The sequence below is a fragment of the Thermobia domestica genome, chromosome 7 (genome assembly GCF_964235325.1).
Source record: "Thermobia domestica chromosome 7, izTheDome1.hap1.1, whole genome shotgun sequence".
NCBI classification, from domain to species: Eukaryota; Metazoa; Arthropoda; class Insecta; order Zygentoma; family Lepismatidae; genus Thermobia; species Thermobia domestica.
In genome coordinates, this window is record NC_137460.1 from 66225932 (window position 1) to 66247488 (window position 21557).

Here is a 21557-nt window from a genome sequence, read left to right on the forward strand (position 1 = left end):
ACGAAACTTTTTGTGTGGGAAATGTGCTGAAAACAAAAAATACGGGTTTTTCATTTTTGCGGAAAAATGGTTTTATGGGGCAAAAGGCCCCACCCCAAAATTTTGAAATTTGCACCGAAAGGGAAGAAAAAGTGAACCGAAGTGAATAAAATTTTGCGCAGATATTGTAGACATAAAATGGTATACGGGTTTCGCATTTACCTAAAAAAACCGGTTAAGTGTGGCACGGACTCCTCCGAATCTTTGATCACGATCACGAAATTTCATAAGCGCTAGTAACAGTATGTCAGATGTCTGTAAAGGACATAAAGAATTGCAGCGAAACATTGTGTATGGAGAATACGCAAAAAGAAAATGAATACTTGTTTCTTATTTTATGCGGAAAAATTATTTTGTGGGCAAAAGAACCCACCCCAAAATTTTGAAAGTTGATGCTCGAAAGGTAAGAAGAATTTAGCCGAAGTGAACGAAATTGTTCACAGATATTGTAGGCATAAAATGGGGGAGTATGAGTTTCGTGTTTTCCTTGAGAAAACGGAAGCGTGGGGTGCCGACCCCTCCAAACCTTTGATCACGAAATATCGAAAGTACTATTAATAGTATGTCAGATGTGTGTAAAGGACATTAAGAATTCCAAAGAAACATTTCGTATCGACAATACGCAAAAAATAAAGGAATACGGGTTTTTCATGTTCTGCGGGAAAACGGTTTTAAAGGCTATAGCCCCACCCAAACTTTTGAAAGTTGAAGCCCGACAGGCAAGAAGAAGTGAGCCGAAGTGAATTAAATTGTGCACAGATACTGCAGACGTAAAATGAGGATACGGGTTTCGTATTGTCCTGGGGAAAACGGTTCCGTAGTGCGCCAACCCCTCCAAACCTTTGATCACCAAATATCAAAAGTACTAGTAACAGTATCTGAAATGTGTGTAAAGGACATGAAGAATTGCAACATATCTTTTTGTATGGACAATACGCAAAAAATAAAGGAATAAGGGTTTATTATTTTCTGCGGAAAGACTGTTTTATGGGGCAAAACAACCCACCCCAAAATTTTAAATTTGAAGCTGGAAAGGTCAGAACAAGTGAACCGAAGTGAGTGAAATATTGCACAGATATTGAAGGCTTAAAACGAGGGAATACGGGTTTCGTATTTTCCTGGAAAAAGGGGTTGGGTGAGGCACGGACTCCTTCAAACATTTTGATCACGAAATATCAAAAGCACTAGTAACAGTATTTGAGATATGTGTAAAGGACACGAAGAATTGCAACATAACTTTTTTTTATGGACAATACGCAAATAATAAAGGAATATGAGTTTCTAATGTTCTGCGAGAAACGGTTTTAGGGGGCAAAAGACCCCATCCAAAATTTTAAAAGTTGACGCCCGAAAGGTAAAAAGACATTAGCCGAGGTAAATGAAATTCTGCACAGATATTACAGACGTAAAATGAGGATATGAGTTTCGTATTTTGCTGAAGAAAAAGGTTGGGTGAGGCACCGACCCCTCCAAACCTTTGATCACGAAATATCAAAAGCGCTAGTAACAGTATGTCAGATGTGTGTAAAGAACATGAAGAATTGCAACGAAACATTGTGTATGCAAAATAACCAAAAAAATAAATGAATACTGGTTTCTTATTTTCTGCGGAAAACTGTTTTAGGGGTCAAAATCTCTCACCCAAAATTTTGAAGTTGACACCCGAAAGAAAAGAAGAAATGAGCCGAAGTAAATGAAATTTGCACAGATATTGCAGACAGAAAATGAGGTTACGGGTTTCGTATTTTTCTAGAGAAAACAGTCGGGTGGAGCGCCGACCCCTCCAAACGTTTGATAACGAAAAATCAAAAGTGCTACTAACAGTATGTCAAATGTGTGTATAGGACATGAAGAATTGCACCGAAACTTTTGTATGGACAATGCACTGAAAACAAAGGAATACGGGTTTTTTATTTTTGCGGAAAAACGGTTTTATGGGGCAAAAGACCCCATCCCAAAATTTTGAAATTTGACGCCAAAAAGTAAGAAAAAGTAAACGGAAGTGAATGAAATTTTGCACAAATATTGTAGACATAAAACGAGGGAATACGAGTTTCGTATTTACCTAAAAGAAAAGCGGTTAGTTGGGGCCCGGACTCTTCTGAACCTTTGATCACGAAATATCAAGAGTGCTAGTAACAGATTGTCAGGTGTGTGTGAAGCCCACCAAGAATTCCAAAGAAACTTTCTGTATGGACAATACGCAAAAAATAAAGGAATAGGTTTTTTTATTTTCTGCGGAGAAACAGTTGTAGGGGGCAAAAGAACCCACCCAAAGTTTTGAAAGTTGATGCCCGAAAGGCAAGAAGAAGTGAGGCGAAGTGAATTAAATTGTGCACAGATATTGTAGACATAAAATGAGGGAATACGAGTTTCGTATTTTCCTGGGGAAAACGGAAGCGTGGGGCGCCGACCCCTCCAAACATTTGATCACGAAATATGAAAAGTGCTAGTATGTCAGATGTGTGTAAAGGACATGAAGAATTGCAACACAACCTTTTGTATGGACAATACGCAAAAATTAAAGGAATACGGGTTTTTTATGATCTGCGGGAAAACGGTTTTAGGCGGCAAGAGACCCACCCAAAATTTTAAAAGCTGACGCCCGAAAGACGCGAAGAAGTGAACCAAATTGAATCAAATATTGCACAGATATTGTAGGTTTAAATTGAGGGCAAACGGGTTTCGTATTTTCCTGAGAAAAACGGTTAGGGGACTCGGACCCCTCCAAACCTTTGATCACGAAATATAAAAAATGCTGGTAACAGTATGTCATATGTGTGTAAAGGCCACGAAGAATTCCAACGAAACTTTTTATATGGACAAATACGCAAAAAAAATAAAGGAATGCTTTTTTATTTTCGGCAGGAAAACAGTTTTATGGGGCAAAAGAACCCACACCAAACTTTTGAAATTTGACTCCCGAAAGGTACATGTTGTCTCAAAGGTCGAGGGCATTCTTTATTGCTATTTTAAGGAAAAAATTTTCTAAGTCCAGCTTCGGGTATCTTCGGGAAAAAGTAAACCATGTTCGAACCTCGAAGTCAACCTTTGCAATCGGGAGAAATTTTGCAGATGTGTTTTTCTTCTTTTAAATATAATAAGACTTGCTATTAATTGTATAAAAAAGCAACATTGATTGAAATACTTAATAATTCAATATTTCGAAACTTTGTATTAATATCAGCACATGCCTGTTTGTCATTTAGCTCTCCATACGTAATGAAACATTTATATACGTAAACGAATCTTTCCATATGTGAAAGAATGCAGAAAATTAAGACATAGAACACAATTCTCGTCTGAGTACTAAAATAAAAGTCAAAATGGAACAAAAACAGCGTTTGCAGTGGATATGAATCAGAGCCCTGCACGGGCTGGGCGTGTCCTCTTTGGACCGGACACAAATGCTATAGGGCCGAACCGGGCGCACGTATTTCCGGGTTGGAACCGGGCACTCAAGGACGGATTGGAAACTAATGTTGTCATTTTTTCCCTTAAATGTCCTTCAATACCCCTGCCTTTGCCGTGTTCGTACGGTCTTACTGTCAGTCTATGTTAATCGTAGTGTGTTTGGGAAACTGACTTTTTATTCAAGACTGCAAAGTACTGTAATACTACTAATATTACTACTACTTCTATTATTACTACTACGACCACAGTTAATACTACTATAACTGCTACGATTTCGCGTCAGAGTTGACATGTCTGGTGGTATAGAATTTACCTTCTAAGTACAGTATTTTATAACAAGACTTCTCAAACAGGGTGAAATATCCCCATTTTCATTTTCCAACCATTTTTGACCATAAATCGACTTTTGCGAGGTGAGAAAGGAAGATACGACAGAAGGAAAACAAAGTTATTGTAGAAGCATTATCATCAATATTTTGCATTCCAAAATACGGAATGTTACTTAAAAAACATAACTTTAAAAGAAATATCTACTAAAATGAAAGAACAATCATGGCATTTTAGGCGTGTGCGTAACAGTAATATACAAAGTAAATAAATAAATATTACAATACTTTTGAGGGTCTAGATAATTTAGATTAGATATTGGTATTCCAAAGGTAAACAAATGAAATGTTTTTTTTCTTTTGGCTGAAAACGTGATTTTGAATTATATATATATATATATATATATATATATATATATATATATATATATATATATATATATATATATATACAGACTGTTATACAATTCGTGTAATTTTCTACAGCACTGGGAGAAGATGAAGTTTTCACACCATTAATATAAAATTTGGCACTCTTATTGAGAAATATCTGTATTTTTCGAATTTTAAAAGGAAATAGAAGAAAATTAATGTTTAGCCCCCCTTTTGGAAGTGTAAACACAGAAGTTCATTTTCCTTATGGGAGGTTCAATGTTAAATTTTGGAAGCAGTTTTCTCCAATAATTATTCGTAAAGATTTTGGGGCAAATGAGTTGTATTTGTTACGAAATGCAAAAACACTCATTCACAAAGCTAGTAAATCCGTCTCAAACATTATTTTGGGAAGGCCCCCCTTCGGGGGGCAAGGGCCGTAAAAAGCTGGTGGGTGATGTGTTACCAAATCCCAAAATTTATTTTCGGAGTGCCAGTAAACGTCAGATTAATCACGAATCTCACATAATTAATGCTCCAATGCTCCTTACATGTAAGAGTGACTGATAATGGGGCTACAGCCCCCTTTCAAAAGTAAGAAAATCACCAGAAATATCCTTAGTAGGGACATACGAGAAGAAGGTGTTTTTGTTAATTAGTGTGAAATTTGGCGTCATTGTAGCAAAAGAGTATGCATTTTTGAAATATGGAATGCTATTTTGGTAACGCACCGCCTTAGGAGGGCACAGGGGACGAAGCATTAGATGATGTACCTTTATAAAAATTCAAAATTTTGTTCCGGAAATGCCAGTGAGCATCAGATTTTTCACAAATGTCACAGAATTAATATTCTAATGCTCCTTGCATGTGCCAGTAACTTGTGTGGGGCTATAACCCCCTTTCATAAAATATCCCCATAATTCTTCAATTTATTTGAGGTGACCTTTGTGCTGCCTCTGTACCATATCGGGTTGTGCATTAATGGAAGCCATGGCTAAAAATAATATACATTTCCTTTCCCCCGACTTCGATCCGACATTTTGTTCTCGAGTTACGGCTGTTTTGAGCATTTTTCCGACTGGTTTTTGGCTGGTCATAGCGCCAAAAGGAAGCATTGTACACCCTGGTTGTCTTATCACGGTGTCAGGAATGAGCTCTCAAACGTTGTAAGTGTTGTTTTGAAACACCCTCTATATTTCTATAATGTTTCTGATTAGCTTCTCTTTGCCAATCAATTTCCAGTATTCCCAAAATAAACCAAAAGTGAACTAAATTCACTAAATCGCCTTCCCCCTATGCTTTCTTCTTGTATAGTATTTATTATATATTTATATTGTAATTGACTGAGATTGCCAATATTGATTGAAATATCTGGTTAAAATTCTATTAGTGGAATTCCCTCTTCAGTACAGAAATTCCCTCCTTGCATCCTACCGCCATTTTAGGCGAGATGGGATTAAGTAAGATGGAAATTCCCATCTCGCCTAAAATGGTAGACATTCTTATTTTCGAGATATAAGTGGCTGATAAATCGTTAGGCGAGGTGGGATTAGGCTAGATGGGATGGAATCATCTGAAAAGGTAGGGGTACGGTAGGTAACGGCATGACGTAACGCCGTCCCCCATGCCTATCTTTGCCCATTGTAATTGGTTAGGAAGTGGGAGGACGCCGTACACAGTTTTTTGGAGGTGGGAATAGGGTCCCCCGCGTTCCCACGCACTTTAACCCCTGCTGCTAAGTATTAATTGCTGTGAGGACTAACGAAAAATATTATGTGATAATAATAATAATAATAATAATAATAATAATAATAATAAAGTATCTGAATGATACAAATATTTTTTCAACTTTTATTACAATTGCTGTGGGTTCCCATGAATCTGGTTATATTGTTTTTGAAAGGAATAAAGAGGCTTCAAACAACAATATGATTTGTATAAAAGAAAAAAAGCCTTATCAGTTGCAAGAACTGACAAGTGGTCTTGTGTCTGTTTTTTTTAAACACAATGTTACGAGGCACAGAAGCCACCACGCCTGCGGTGTGCTTGCTTTTTTGCCTCAGGCAGCTTCAGTACTAAAATTAAGACTTTGCTTCAGGCAGACAGTACTAAAATTCTGTCAATTTATGTGTAGCTATCAGCAACCACACAGGTTCTTTGAAACGCTGAATTTTACAAGAACCTTTTTGTCCATCGGATAGGAAGCGAACGAAGCCCATCGTACGTTGTAATCCCTTCCCCTCTTTTGCACACTGTGTGAAATTTAACTTGTATACTGTAGTAAGTTACAGAAAAGAGAATGCTATTTTTTAAAAAATGACATTATCGAATAAGATTGACCATTATTACAATATATTCAAGATGAAAAATATTCTTTTAACAGTCGTCGTACTTAGTTGTCTGCACTGAAGTTCCCATAATGGTTAGCGTACGTGCCCTTGGCGTGAGAGACCCGGGTTCGATTCCGGTGAGAGCTCATGTAGTTCGGGTTTGTCAATTAATCAGTAGGTCCCGTCTTATATAACCTCGCTGCTGAAAGGGACGACAAAATCAACTCAACTCATATTGAGCACCATAGGAGATATAACTCCGAGGTGAATTTTGTCCCTGGAAAACCTCCCAAAATCATCAACGGTACGAAATATGTCTGCAATGCAACATGTCCATTATTTCCAACTCTATGCTCTTTGATCTAGTTTGCTTTTCATGTTTTCAGTAAACTAGACAGACAAAAGGAAGAATAGAGGCTTTCTTCCAGAAAATTGTGTTCGAGGGTGGGGGGTCACACAGGCTCGTATCCACGGGGAATCTAGGGGGCCGGACTCACCAAAAAGTTTTACATTAGAATGATTTATGAGCATTAAAGTAGTTAGCCATTAGGATTTTTTTTGTTTTAGGATGATACCAGATTCGACTCCTGGTGTAAGCTCAACTTTCAGTATTGTGTCATTTGCAGGTCTCGTCTCATACAGATTCGTTGAAAAACCTCTAAACATGTGCTATGACTAGTATGCGAACTAAAGTTTTTTTAGCAAAAGAGAGAGAAATTTCTTGCTTTAGACTCTGCCCTGTAATCCAGTTTTTCTGGAGGCGAGATAGTATGGTTGGGAACTACCTATCAGATTCAAGTTCCGAACCCACATATAAAAGACCTTCCTTTATAACCTTGGTGTTGTATAAAGACGAAAAACAAAAATATACTGATAGCTCCAGTAATAGATATTATAGCAAAGAGATTAAAAAAATAGGTGGTTTTGAAATAGAGAAAGGACAGTACCTGAGCTTTATTAGTATTACTAGCATATATTACCCGCTTTGCTAAGTTAAAATGAAAATTTTAAAGCACAACTCCGTATTTCATGTGTTTAGTACCCGTGAAATATGCTGTTTTCGTTTTTAATGGCATCGATTTAAACAGCATCGGAAAGATCATTGATCATCTCGGCGACCCCAAAAATCATGGATTTGACACCAATAATGGTCATTTTCGGTCATTTATATATATATTTCCTCCTCCCCTATGTTGCGGGCCATGGCAACGAAAGTGTCACTGTTCATCTTAGCGACCCCTTACAAATGTGGATTCAGCACTAATTAACGGTCATTTTCCATTATCTTTAAATATCTCTTCCTCCCTTTCCCCCAAGTTGTGGGGTTGAATTTGAATTTAAACATGATCGAAAGTACCACTGCTCATCTAAGCGACCCAGAAAACTATAAATTTGACACTGATAGTGGCCATTATCAATCATTTTATATATCACTTTCTCCCCTTCCCGCAAGTGGCGGAGCTGATTTTGCATTTAAACCGGATCGAAGATGTCACAGTTCATCAGAATGATCCCGAAAACTATGGATTAGGCACTAATATTGGTTATTTTCGATTATTATTATTATATATAGCTCCCCCTCCCCCATGCTGCGGCACACGAAATCAGAATTGTCACTGTTAATCTCAGCTACTCCTAAAACTATTGATTCGACACTAATATTACTCAGTTTCGATCATTTTTAAACGTTTATCCCCCTCTCCTCCATTGTATCCTCCACCTTCCCAACTATTAGGACTGAACTTGGATTGAAACAGCATCAGAAGTGTTACTGCTTGTCTCATCGGGCCCGAAAACTATGGATTCAACATTAATATCTTTCATTTTGATCATGTTTAAATTTCTCTCCCTCTCGCCCTCCCCTACGTTGTTTCGTCAAAGTAAATAGCCTAAAGTAATCCCGGCCCTTATACTCATGTATATTGAAAATTTGATTTAGATCGGTCGGGTGGTTCAAGAGTGATGAAGTCACAGAGACAGACATTTTTATTTTTATTTTTTTACATATATCTGCCCCCTCTCCCTGCCCTACGTTGGCTCGTCAAAGTGAAATGATAAAAAAACACCCAAGGCCCGACCCTCATATTTGTTGAAAATTAGATCGAGATTGGTTGGGTGGTTCAAAAGTTATTAGGTTTTATTAGTTTCTATTTATACGTTCCCCCCTCCCCCCTAGGATATACCGTTAAAGTAAAATTACAAAAATTTTTCCAGATCCAAACCTCATGCATCTTGAAAATTTGATTGCGATCGGTCGGATATTCAAGATATAGTTCAAGAGTTATTAAGTTACAAAAATAGTGGCTTTCAGTCTTATATAAATTGATTTTTATATATATCTCTCCTCCTTCTCCGCCCACACGTTACTTTGTCAAATTTAAATAACACGATCCCAGGCCTGAGCCTCATCTATGTTGAAAATTTGATTAAGATTGGCGAGTGGTTCAGGAATTATTAAATTTTATTTATTTTTACACCCCCTCCCCTAAGTTGTACCATCAAAGTGAATAGCCTAAAACCAGCCCAGCCGTAAAATTGATCCATGTTTCAAATTTGATTAAGATCAGTGGGGCGGTTCGGGAGATTTATAGTCACAAACATAGTGTTTCTCAATTATATATATATATATATTAGTAGTGTCGAATCTAGATTTTTTCCTATGGGGGCAACGTAAAATTTTACGGCACATTCCACCAGCCCCCCTTCCAACAGAACGGCGAATATGCATCATTTTACCACTACCACTCTACATTGAGACTTTTCCCAAATAGGCAGTACTGGCTTCGATAGAAGGAAAAAAAATTTTGAAGGGCCGGATCGGGACAGTGAAGATAAGAGTGGCAGTGTTGGGCAAATTTCAATTGAATTGACAATTAACAATTAATCTGTAAATTTAATTGTTAATTGCAATTGACAACGGAAGTAAGTAATGGTTAATTGTTAATTGCAGTTGCCCATTAATAAAGGAGAATCAATTGCAATTAATCAATCGATTGAAAGTAATTGCAGTGGAAAGTAATTGCAATTGAATTCAGTCATTCAATTGCAATTGAAATTAATTAGCAATTAATTCAATTGCAATTTTTGATTTCCACAGCAATTACTTTCAATTGATTGATCAATTGCAATTGATTTTCACTGATTAATTTTCAACACTGTAGTTCAGAGAGAGTGTGGGGCAATGAAAACTTTAGCCACGACCAACTGACCCACCACCCATCGTGACCCATGACCCACCGTGACCCATTCTGTCCCACCACCCATCATGAACCACTGTCACACACTGTGACCCAAGACCCACCGAAACCCTATGTCATCAACTCTGACCCACGAATCATGCCCTCTTCTCTACTGACTAAAGAGTTTAAACTTGTAATAAAACAAGGCTATGAAATTATCACTCATTGGATTTTGAATTTCTACGATCAATCACTCAAGCACCGCTCTGTTACAATAACGGTGGATCTGACCTTTCTAATATAAATAAAATAGAGTTTGCTTGAGTGTCTGTCTTTCTATCTGTGTGCGGCCCGTGGTCCAGACGAGTGGACGAAAGTTTATAAAATTTGGTCGCGGGTAGCTTGGTCTAGGCCACAGATCAAGACGAAGAGTATTTTTTTTCAACCGGGACCGGCCTGGGAACCAGACAAGTTGGCCGATAGTTACCAAATTTTGCACACGGATACCTTGGTTCAGGTCCCAGATCAAGGTGCAGCGTTTTTGACTAAATTCGAACCAGGGGGGTCTCAGGAGGGCGTTAACCCAGACATGTAAAAGTAGTAGAAAATGACCGGTATTAGTGTCGATTTCAGTTTTCGCGGTCGCTGAGATCAATGGTGATACTTTCATTAGCGATGATTTTCTAATTCATCCACCATTGTATGTGGGCCGGGAGTCACCGGGGTGGAGAATTGCGAGACATGTAAAAATAATGGAAAATGACCGATATTAGTCTCAAATCAATAGTTTTCACTGTCGCTGAGATGAATGGTGATACTCACACAGGCGTTGACTTCAAAATACTGCCCCCATCGGCTGCTGGCCAGAGGCATGTTTTTTTTTCAAAATTGGAACCAGAGGATCATAGGGGCTTCTATCGGAATATGTAAAAGTAGTAGAAAATGGCAGATCTTAGTGTCACATTCATAGTTTTCGCGGTATCGGCTGGAGGCCAGAGGCGATTTTTTCACAATTCGAACCAAGGGGTCTCAGGGGGCGTTTACCGGGACAGGTAAAAGTAGTAGAAAATGACCAATATTTATGACGAATCCATATTTATCGGGATTGCTCAGATGTATAGTGACAACCCCGATAGTGTTTACGTTCAAATTCAGCCCCCATCGGCCTTCCCAATGAAAACACATGTATATATATTATTTTGTTTTCCATGTAGTTAACATTAATGTCATAGTAGATTAAATGATAAAATTCGAATTAGTAATTCTGTTTTACATTGCTCCATACATACACTGGAGCAAATCCCGGAGAGATTATCCTCCCCAATAATCCGATTTGAAATGTGTTTTATGGGAGAGAAATTTGATTATTTGTGTCCGATCGCTAGAAAGGAAAGTGAGATGAAATTAATGTCCACTCAGAATAAGCCTCAAATCTGCCCGCCTCCCAATGTTGAAGACAATTCTGCTCCCCTGATCCTCTACAGCATTGTTTCTCGGCTACAGAAATATTTTGAACATCGCTATATATGTATATATATAATATGGGAACGATCTTACCCGTCCCCCCTCCCCTAATGTTGAAGACAGATTTGCGCTGTTGTATACATACCTGTCGTTTCTCGTTTCTTTTTGTCCATGAACTCAAAATCCTGGACAAGGCTTGCATAAATTTCTCGCCGTGCTTTTTGCTTTTCAATCCTGTCCTTTAAAGAGTCTGTTATCTTATCCCATATGCAAAGTCTACATTCCACAAATTCAATAACGGTTAAAATATCGAATGGAAAAATTCCTGCCATCTCTAAAAATCTAAGGAAAACTAGAAAGGTAAGAATGCAATAATACACAACCTTTTGATCCAGTCACTGTAGCTAAAATGCAGAACTCTATCAGGGGGTCGATCCCGGTACAAAGGGGAGAGGGAAAACTTGGATACATAGCTTTGGTCTTTGTTTTCAATTGCCATTCTACACATTATTTTTTAAAATGGGAGATTTGGGATAGTTTTGGAAGTGAGAGAAAAAATCTGTAACAAGTGAAGCATGAAGTCACATCCCTATTGTTGAGATCACAATCAAGAAAATGCCAAGTGAGTAACTTGTCCTTGGAGCTTGGGAAAGAGTGTTTGATTGTGTTGGTTTCGTTTCAAAATAATAATTCTACTTTGACTTGTCAAAAAATATTGTATTCAATCACTGCTTATTGAGTGGAACCGGGAAAAGTGATCTGCACACAATTCTAATGAAAATAAAAGGAAGTAATAATAATCAGGATTTTTTCCATATGTTTATGTTCACAGTGTATCAAAATTTGAAAATTACGCGTAAATTAATTTCCAGAATGTATTGAAATTTAAATGCATTAATAGATTAAAAATATACCATCAAAGAGTGTGTGTGTGAGAGAGAGAGAGAGACAGAGAGAGAAAGAACAAAAATTAAAAATTAGTGGAAAATAATCAAGAACTTAGTTATCTAAATTTTCTATATTACATTTGGTAATAGCTATTTAGAGGGAAACCAGTACTCTTCAAACTTCCCACATTTTATACTTATTTAATAAAGGGAATTAGCTACTCCAAAACAGAGACTGTAAAAAATAATAAGCTGTTCCGAAGTTGTTTATAGGACAAGATAATAATAATATTATTATACAATTATAATAGAAAAAAATGGAAACAACAAAATTCCAAAGACAAGAAACGAAACAAAAATATACAGCGCCTTGTCACTCACTCTCTTCATCTAACCGACTGGCCGGCCGACATTATCGGCCACATGTGCATCCAATCATAAGAAAACATTGCCACTGACAAAATCGGTGTCGGCGTTACCGCCGATATTATCTGGGGCTTGGCCGACAGCATCTGCGTGTCGGAGGATCGGCCGATAATATCGGTGGCGTGTGTAAGCTACGATTTGAGTACATTGAAGTCGATTTCACCGCCGACATTATCGGTGCTTCCACCGATATTATCGTTGCCGTGTGCAAACGCACTAAGACTTCTCTTTGATCTGTATGTAAACTTTTGTCAGTTGATGCAAAAAATAAGTGAGTTTGTTCTACGCTCTACATTTCGAAACTGATTTTATAAGATGAACAGACTCCCCACACTTGAAAACAACATAGACAGATTTTCTGAAACTTTCGTACGTTGTTAGCTGCAATATTCCTGTACAGGTAATTATTCGCGGAGATGTTTACATAGAATCAAGGAAATCTTTACGATCTATGAAGAGAAAGAAAACAGACTTCGTTCTTATTTGCTGTCAACCTGCATTCCATCGGTTTCTTTTTCTCCGCGGACAATCTTAAGTTCACGCATGTGACCTAGCAAGGGAAGAGAGAGAAAGAAATCTACCTGGTTAGATTCCTATCTGCTGTTATGCACTGTTGCAAAATGCAGCCAATATCTTAAACAGCTTTTAAATGGAAGAAAATTAATTTTTAATTAGCGCGCTATAATATTACCTTAGCAAGAAAAAGTAAAAGTGAACATGTAATATTGATACTAATAAACATTTGGACGAATTTTGAACTCTATAAATAGTTTTTGTGAATTTTGGAAAGAAATATGCTATGTTATTATATATATTAGGGATAGCCAAAAATTTTCGGATGCGGATATCCCGGATCCAGTGAGATCCGGATCCGGATCTTGCCGGATCCGGACCTAGATCCGGATCTCGGATCCGAAATTCGAATCTCAGATCTTGATTCGTATACAAACCTACATCTGAAATTGTGATCTTATAAAATTGAATATCTAAAATTCGTTAAAACTTTTTTCGGATTCACTGATATAGTATGTTGCTGTGCTTTTAAATGTTTCCGTAACACGTTTGTGCTACCTTTGTTCTTTATTTTATTTTAACCTTGCAATATTTACATGTTGCACTTTCTGTCGAAGTCGCTTTAGTAAAATGTTTCCAAGTTTGATTTCTTCCCATTTCAGAGTATAGTGAACTGTCTGAAAACTGATGTAAATGGTAACAAATTCTTCTGTTTAGCTTTTGTTCGAAACTTAATGTTAGCTTCACATTGATAATATTTATATTATTCTTAGAAAATAAACTTTCTCCTTTTTTCAGATACAAATGAAATATCTTTTAGATAAGGCCCTTTTAATCGCAGGAATACTAGACAAAACAAACTCTTTATTAATAGTAGTTTCTGACTCACTAGAGTCAAACCATCAACAAATGTAATAATGAATATCTTTCACTTCGAAGGTATATACAACAAATATTATAGACTGGTTGGCGTGAGAATTTCAGGAGAGCGATATGGTTGTGTTCGTTGTATGACTTTATTACCTAACTTATGGCTTGCCCTTCTGAGGTCGGTCGTTTGTTCAAGGAGTAAATATAAAAGAGATTTCTATTATTTTTTCTTCACCCTCCATGTTTCTTTAAACATACATTGCAGGAGGTAATCAAAACATATCCATGCGTCGTATCATTGAAGCGTTTTGTGTTTTGTATATTAAAGTGTTCAAAAATATTTAACATATTCGCATTTGTTCATGTGATCTCAGGTTCAATTCTCGGTGGGAACACACATGAGAAAATTGAAAGCTGAAACAATATGAAAATAGTATTTAAAAGTCAGGAAATTGATATTAAAACTTTAGCTATATATTGGGACTGTAAGGCTGTAGTTAAATTAACCCACACGTTTCGTGAAGATGTATTACGTCGTTATTGTTTTTTCACTATAAGCTACCAGATACATCCTCAGAGGCTACTTTACAGTGTAGTAATCAACAGATGAAAACATTGGAAAAGGAATGGAAGGAAGGTCTCCAGAGCCTTAGATCAAGGTACTAACCTAGCATTTGCTCAGTATAACTGAGAAACAACCCTGGAAAATCCTCAGTCAGGATGGCTGGTCTCCGAATTCGAATCCGGTATTATCCAATTGCGAAGCAAGAATCATAACAAGTAGCCTGAGCTCGCTCCGTATTATTATTATTATTATTTAATTAATGTAATGTTTTAAAATTAGTGCAAATTAAACCGTACTTTATTTATTGCTGATGTTATAGTTAATAAGTCTACATGAGACATCAGTCCGCTATCAAGAAAGAATACTAGAACTGGAATTCAGGAAGCGGGGGTAAAGAGATTAATGAAGATGACGAAACTATGTACGATGCAAAAACTGAGTAATTATGACTTCGTCACACATATATTCACTTACATACGTCAATTAATATTTCTCTGATACAGTGCACTCTTACTTTCTATAGTGGCAGGAAAATGGCCCGCTTTTGTAAACGAACACACTAAGCACGTGGGTATAGGCCCAATGTCCGTGCAAAGAAATATAGGTAAAACTAGAAAAAAAATAGGGAAAGCGAGGGGAAATGATAAACCGCCCTTCAACTTTAAAAAAACTAAAAATAACTAAACTTAGAGCTACGAAAGACGCGAGACGAATTTTATTGAAAAGATTGTTTTTCTTTAGTGATTAGTTCTTCTAACTATGAATATGAATTAAAAAGAAAACAAGTAGCTAGCTCCGAGTTTCGCAAACTAGTTGAAAAGAAAATATTGGATAAAATTTAATAATAAAGAAGGCATTTATGATAATTAAAACAAACTAAATTCTTGGCACGACAGTCCTTTGGTTCCTACCAGCGGCCTTACGTTCAAAGTGGGGATGTGTAGTCAACGCATCGACACCCGAAGTCCTTATGCCGGCTTTCTAGACTGGAGTCCGCTACCTCTTACTTAAGATAACTCCCCCACCATGCTGGGTCAACATCGAAATTGTTGAGTGTCTCTCCAGAAATTGAACCCATGACCACGGGCACCGAAGGCAGGCTTTCAGTCTTCTATAGACGAAAAGCTATAGTTACCCACATTATCTAATACAGAAATAAGTTCTGATTCTCTAATAGCTGCTGATGGTGATAGTCAAGGTTCACCGAAGCATGAACCCAAACCCAAACTGAGATATTGATGTCACTGGAACGCCTGAAAAGTCATTGTGGGTAAGTGAATCGCCCCGGAAGTCCGGAATTGTCAAGATGAAGGGCGATGGTGATGTGAAATGCGGGGCTGTCAGAGGTACTACTTATGATAATTGGATTTATAATCTATGTTGCCATAAACCCTCTTCAAGAACATAACTGTTAATCTTAGCTTTGAAAATGTTACATAAGGAGTTTTATTGCTATTATTAGGTTGCATTAGGAATTATCGGATTTATTTTAACGCTTAATTTTTACATCTCTTCTAATTTACGAATATTTAAATCGCAATTATACCCTTAAGGTCAATTAGTGATATTTTAAATCATGAAATGAAATGAAATCTTTAAGTTTAACGTCCCGCGGTTATGCCGGTTAGGCTAAAGGAGACGGTGATAATGAGAAATAAGTGAAATGGTGGAATGAAGGAAGTGGGAGGAAACGGGAGAACCCCGAGAATACCCACGAGCACGATGTTTGTCCACCACAAAGTCCACACGGCGCGTGCTGTGATCGAAACAGGAACCCCAATCACCGGAGGTGAACGCTCTACCACGGAGCCACCGCACCCTTCATTTTAAATCATTTCGAACCAACTTTATATATTGTTAGTCTTACTATATTTGAATAATTGAGACCAAAAGCAGTCTACACGCTAAGTCCAAAAGAATCTTGGCCGACCACCTGATAAACCACGTCTTTCAGAAAGGTGAATTGTGGCAATCCGATACCCACATGAGGAAATCTTCGGTTCAGTGTGAAAGCTTCCATAAGAACCAGCACTCTCATCAGTGAAATGTGCTTTGCTAATTTTTATTCAATATGAAAGTACCTAACTTTATTGCTAAAAAAATGGCATTTATTTCAAATAAGTCGCCATTACAGTTTTCGTATTTAAACACAACACTCATGAAAAGTCATGTTAAAGCGCGACTTGCCCCTGAAAAAGAATATATATCTGTTTTTAGTTTCTCGTGTTCCCCAAAGTACAAACGGACTTAGTGCAAGTGCCTTCCGCTCCCACTACCTAGGTACAAGCGGCTACGATCTTGGTACTAGCACTTGTTTCGGTTTCCAGATCTCAAATATTTATCTTTCACCCTGATTATATGTATGAATCCGAAATTTCAAATCTAGATAAGGGGCACCAAAATTCATAGTTTATTCTCGGTGCTCATATTGTGATTTATTAAATAATTATTAAATCTAATTGTAAGTTATACATTTGATATTTTGAGCAGACTGAGCAAGATAAATATACGTAAAAACTAGTCAATACTTATCTTATCTGTTTATGTTTTCTTAACTGTCAATGAAATAGGTGTATTGAGGAATTTTAAATATTCGTGTTTTGTATTCCGGTTTCAAATATAAATATGTATGTATTTCATCTCGGTCCTGCTACCGGGTGGACTTAGATTCGACATTCGAACTCTCATCCGGATCAAATCAGATTATTTTTAGTTAGGCAAGCATTTAATCTTTAGTGTAGATTGAAGGAGACAAATAGACTTGCCAGTATTCTTCTTAATTTTCTGTTTTCTTCTTCCCTGTCAGGACTTCGTGAAATTTCTTTCGGCGAATTTTTGATATTCAAGTTTATCACAATTTGGGTGGGATGTGGGTTTGGATAAGAATCAAGATCTGAGATCCGAATTTCGAACCCAGATCCGAATTTCGAATCCAGATCCGGATCCAGATCCGAGATTCGAGGTCCGGATCCGTTCCGAAATCCGAGATCCGGATCCAGATCCGAGATTCCAGATCCGGACCCAGATCCGAGATCCGGATCCAGATCCGGATCTTCGAATCCGACCAGATCCGGATCCGGTCATCCCTAATATATATAACGTTACCCTCGCGTTCCCCCTCAGTTTTACCCCTACTATATATGAGAATTAACATTTCCCTTTATACTTATTATGGACATAACAAAATGGATACTCAGAACAGTTTTGGTTTTCAAACACTAATGCCAAGAAGCAAGCATATCTCCATGAAACAAGCATATCGTTTTGTTTCTTTCTTTCTTTCTTGACTCTTCGATCTAGCCGATCGCCTGAAGGCAAAACATCGCACAGCAAACAAACTGCTTCGACACGTGCCAACGACAGAACGAAAGTCTTGATTTTAGTACTGAAACTACACTCAGGCATAAAAAAAGCAAAATGCCCGCATGCTTCTCTGCCTTGTAAAATTGTGTTAAAAAAACACAAGGTCAGCTGTCAGACACCTGATAAGACTTTTATACAAATCGTTGTTGTTTGAAGCCTCTTTATTCCTCAAAAAAACAATATATCCAGATTCGCGAAAACCCACAGAGATTGTATTAGAAAGTTAAAAAAAATATCTTTATCATTCAGATCATTTATTATTATTATTATTATTATTAGTAGTAGTAGTAGTAGTAGTAGTAGTAGTAGTAGTAGTAGAATTACCACATAGTATTTTTCGTTAGTCCTTACAGCAATTAATACTTAGCAGCAGAGGTGAAAGTGCTTGGGAATGCAGGGGACGCCGTCCCCCAACTCAAAAAAATGTGTACGGCGTCCCCCCAGTTCCTAAGAAGTTACAATGGGCAAAGATAGGCATGGGGGACGGCGTGATGTCATGCCGCTACCTACCTTTCCCCTACCTTTTCAGATTCACTTTATCTTTGCTTAGCAGGAAATCGATACAAGATTTAGTAGGACAGCCACTCTTTATTGATAAAAATCGTAATTTGGCGTTATTAAAAACAAAATTTCTGTGTCTAGAGGTAGAAGAGAGGGGACCATGGAAGTTACTATTGCCACGTACAAAAATGAAACCTGTATTCAACACTGACTACGTATAATTCAAGGATTTTTTTTAAAGCAAAATGCTTACACTTTTTTAAAAGTAAAATTAAAATAATCACTAAGAAATACATTCATTGAAAAACTCAGGGGTGGCAAGTCCACCGTTTTAAATCCCTGCAGAGCGTTCGAGTCCAAATTCAAGTAAAGTTAACGCATGGAAGACCCAGGTTCGATTCCCGGTGGGAGTTCATGTGATTCGGATTCGACGTTAATTATTAGGTCCACGTTTTATATAGCTTCGCTGCTGAAAGGGACGTTAAGTTCAAAAACAACTCAAGAAAAGTTAAAACAATGAGAATGTTTTCTACTGTTTTGTCGTATGCAATTCTATTTTAAATAAAACTACATACACTATTTGATAATGGAAGGATCGTCAGAAATACAGTATCCAATAAATACAACTTTTCACGGAGGGTTTATCTGAAGATACATAGAAATATTGAAAATAGTTTAAAAAGGTGCATAATGCGGAAATACTATTTTATCGCGTATGAACTTAAGGCTTCTAGAACAGCAAGTTCTGACCAGATATTAACACCGCAGAACTAGAATATGATCAAGGGATGGACTAAACCAGCGTTTCCAAACCGGTGTGCCGCGAATGAGTTGCTGGTGTGCCGCGAGGAAATCGGAACAAAATTATTAATTCTATAGCAATCAAATTGCAACACATACAGAAAAAGGTATATTTGTATTTCAAATTACTACTATGAATCTAAAATTTAAAGTTTCATACTGTGTTACTTTTCTGTAGAACATTTTTCTGTACATTTCTAATTTTGAAAAAAAAGTATTTGTTATCATTGTTATGACCATTATTGCTTCTTTATTGTTGCAGACTATTTCGTAACTTGAAATTTTAAAATATTATTCAATCCTTCCGGCAAAGTAAACATGCATACGAATTACCTATATTTGTGTTTTAAAAGTAAAAGAGATTCGTTTGTTCGTTCGTTATTTAGTGAACCTCCTTCTTAATGAAAGGTTGGATACAGTTTTCGAAAAAAAAGCTGTACTACTGAGATTTTTAACAACTTGAGCCCTATATCTGATTGTAATGAAAAATAAGCATAATGATTTACCACGGGGAAAAAACAGTGGTCTAGCTTTCTTCTCTGTGAGAAGGATGTCAGTAATCGGAAAAAAATACTACAGTATTTTATATTTTCAAATAATAATAATAATAATAATAATAATAATAATAATAATAATAATATGTGCGCCGCGAGAATTCAGGTTACCCTGCAGTGTGCCGCAAGTTGAAAAAGGTTGGGAAACGCTGGACTAAACCATAGTTTCCAACTTTACCCAGTGTAAATAAAGTAGGATTGAAACCCACTCTATCCAGTGTACACCTGAGCGTCATGGAGGGGGGGCTGTATCCCTATCCCCTATAAAATTTCCTCTTGGATCCGCGCCTGTTGAAACCAATTCATATTTCATAACTTCATACAAGGCACGATCAAGCACTGAATCTATTGAAATCTTACTACATAATATAATTATCGAGTGTCTACACTTTTTCTATTAAAGTTCATAGTATATTCTATCATAATATAAATTGTCACTCATGTAGTGTGTGCTAATATAACTAGGGATGCGCACGAGGCAAGATTTGTGGCTGTCTCGTCTCGAAAATGTGCTGTAAAACTGATGTCTCGACTCAAAAAATGTATATTTCTCTATTGGAAGTGCCATGTCTCGACTCGAATTTTGTCAGGAAAATCCTGTCTCGATTCGTCTCGTGCGCATCCCTAAATGTAACTCATGACAAAAATGTTTTGTTTTAAAACAAAATTAAACGGTTGAAGTGGACTCTGCCGAGTAGAAGACATCCAATTTATTAAACCGCCTCGCAACTCACTTGGCAGCACACTTAGGTTACACTCTTCACCTTTTTCCCATGCTATCTAAAGTATCGGCTAATCTTAAATTCGCATTGCCGATTCGGGTTTTCTAACAAGAATTATTATGTTGCAACTTAATTTGGATGTGAAATCCTGACTTAATTAGCATTTAAGAACTTCGAAGTCTGCATTAAAATCATGACAGAAATATAGTTAAATCTCAGTTCTAAATTTTATGTCTACCTTGCATCTAAATACTTATGCTGTCATTTCTTTCAATGTTGGTAGGAGCCGAAGTTCCAATTGATCCCAATTTTTCGCTTTAATTCCCTCCATTTGTTCATAAAATTTTAGAGAAATATTATTATTAACAAGCAACACTTCTGAAGTGTAACACTCCGATCTTGATAAAATTTGGAAGGTAGATACTATACATGAAATAAACGAATACGTGTTTCTTATTTTCTGCGGAGAAAAGGGTTTTAAGGGGCAAGAGACCCCACCCACAATTTTGAAAGTTGACGCCCCAAAGGCAAAAACCAAGGAAACCGAAGTAAACGAAATTTTACACACATATTGCAGATATAAAATGAGGGAACACGTGTTTCGTATTTTCCTGGAAAAAACGGTTAGGTGGGGACCGGATCCCTCCAAAACTTTCATCACGAAATATCGAAAGTGATAATAGCAATATGACAAATGTGTGTAAAGGACACAAAGAATTGCAACGAAACTTTGTGTATGAACACCATACCAAAAAATAAAGGCACACTATTTTTTTTTATTTTGTGCTGAGAAACGATTTCAGGGGGCAAAAGCTATTACCCAAAATTTTGAAAGTTAAGGCCCGGAAGGCCAGAGGAAGTGAACCAAACTGAATGAAATTGTGCACAGATATTGTCGACATAAAATGAGGGAATACGTTTTTCTCATTTTCCTGAGAAAAAAAGAAAACCGTTTAGGTGGGACACACACACCTCCAGAACTTTGATCATAAAATATCAAAACTGCTAATAACAGAAGTGTTTGAAGGACATGACGAATTGGAACGACACATTGTGTAGGGACAATACGCAAAAAATAAACGAATACTGTTTTTCCTTTATTTTCTGCGGAAAAACGGTTTTAGGGGTAAAAGCCCCCATCCCAAATTTTGAAATTTGAGGCCCAAAATGCAAGAAGAAGTGCACCGAATTAAATGAATTTGTGCGCAGATATTGTAGACGAAAAACGAGA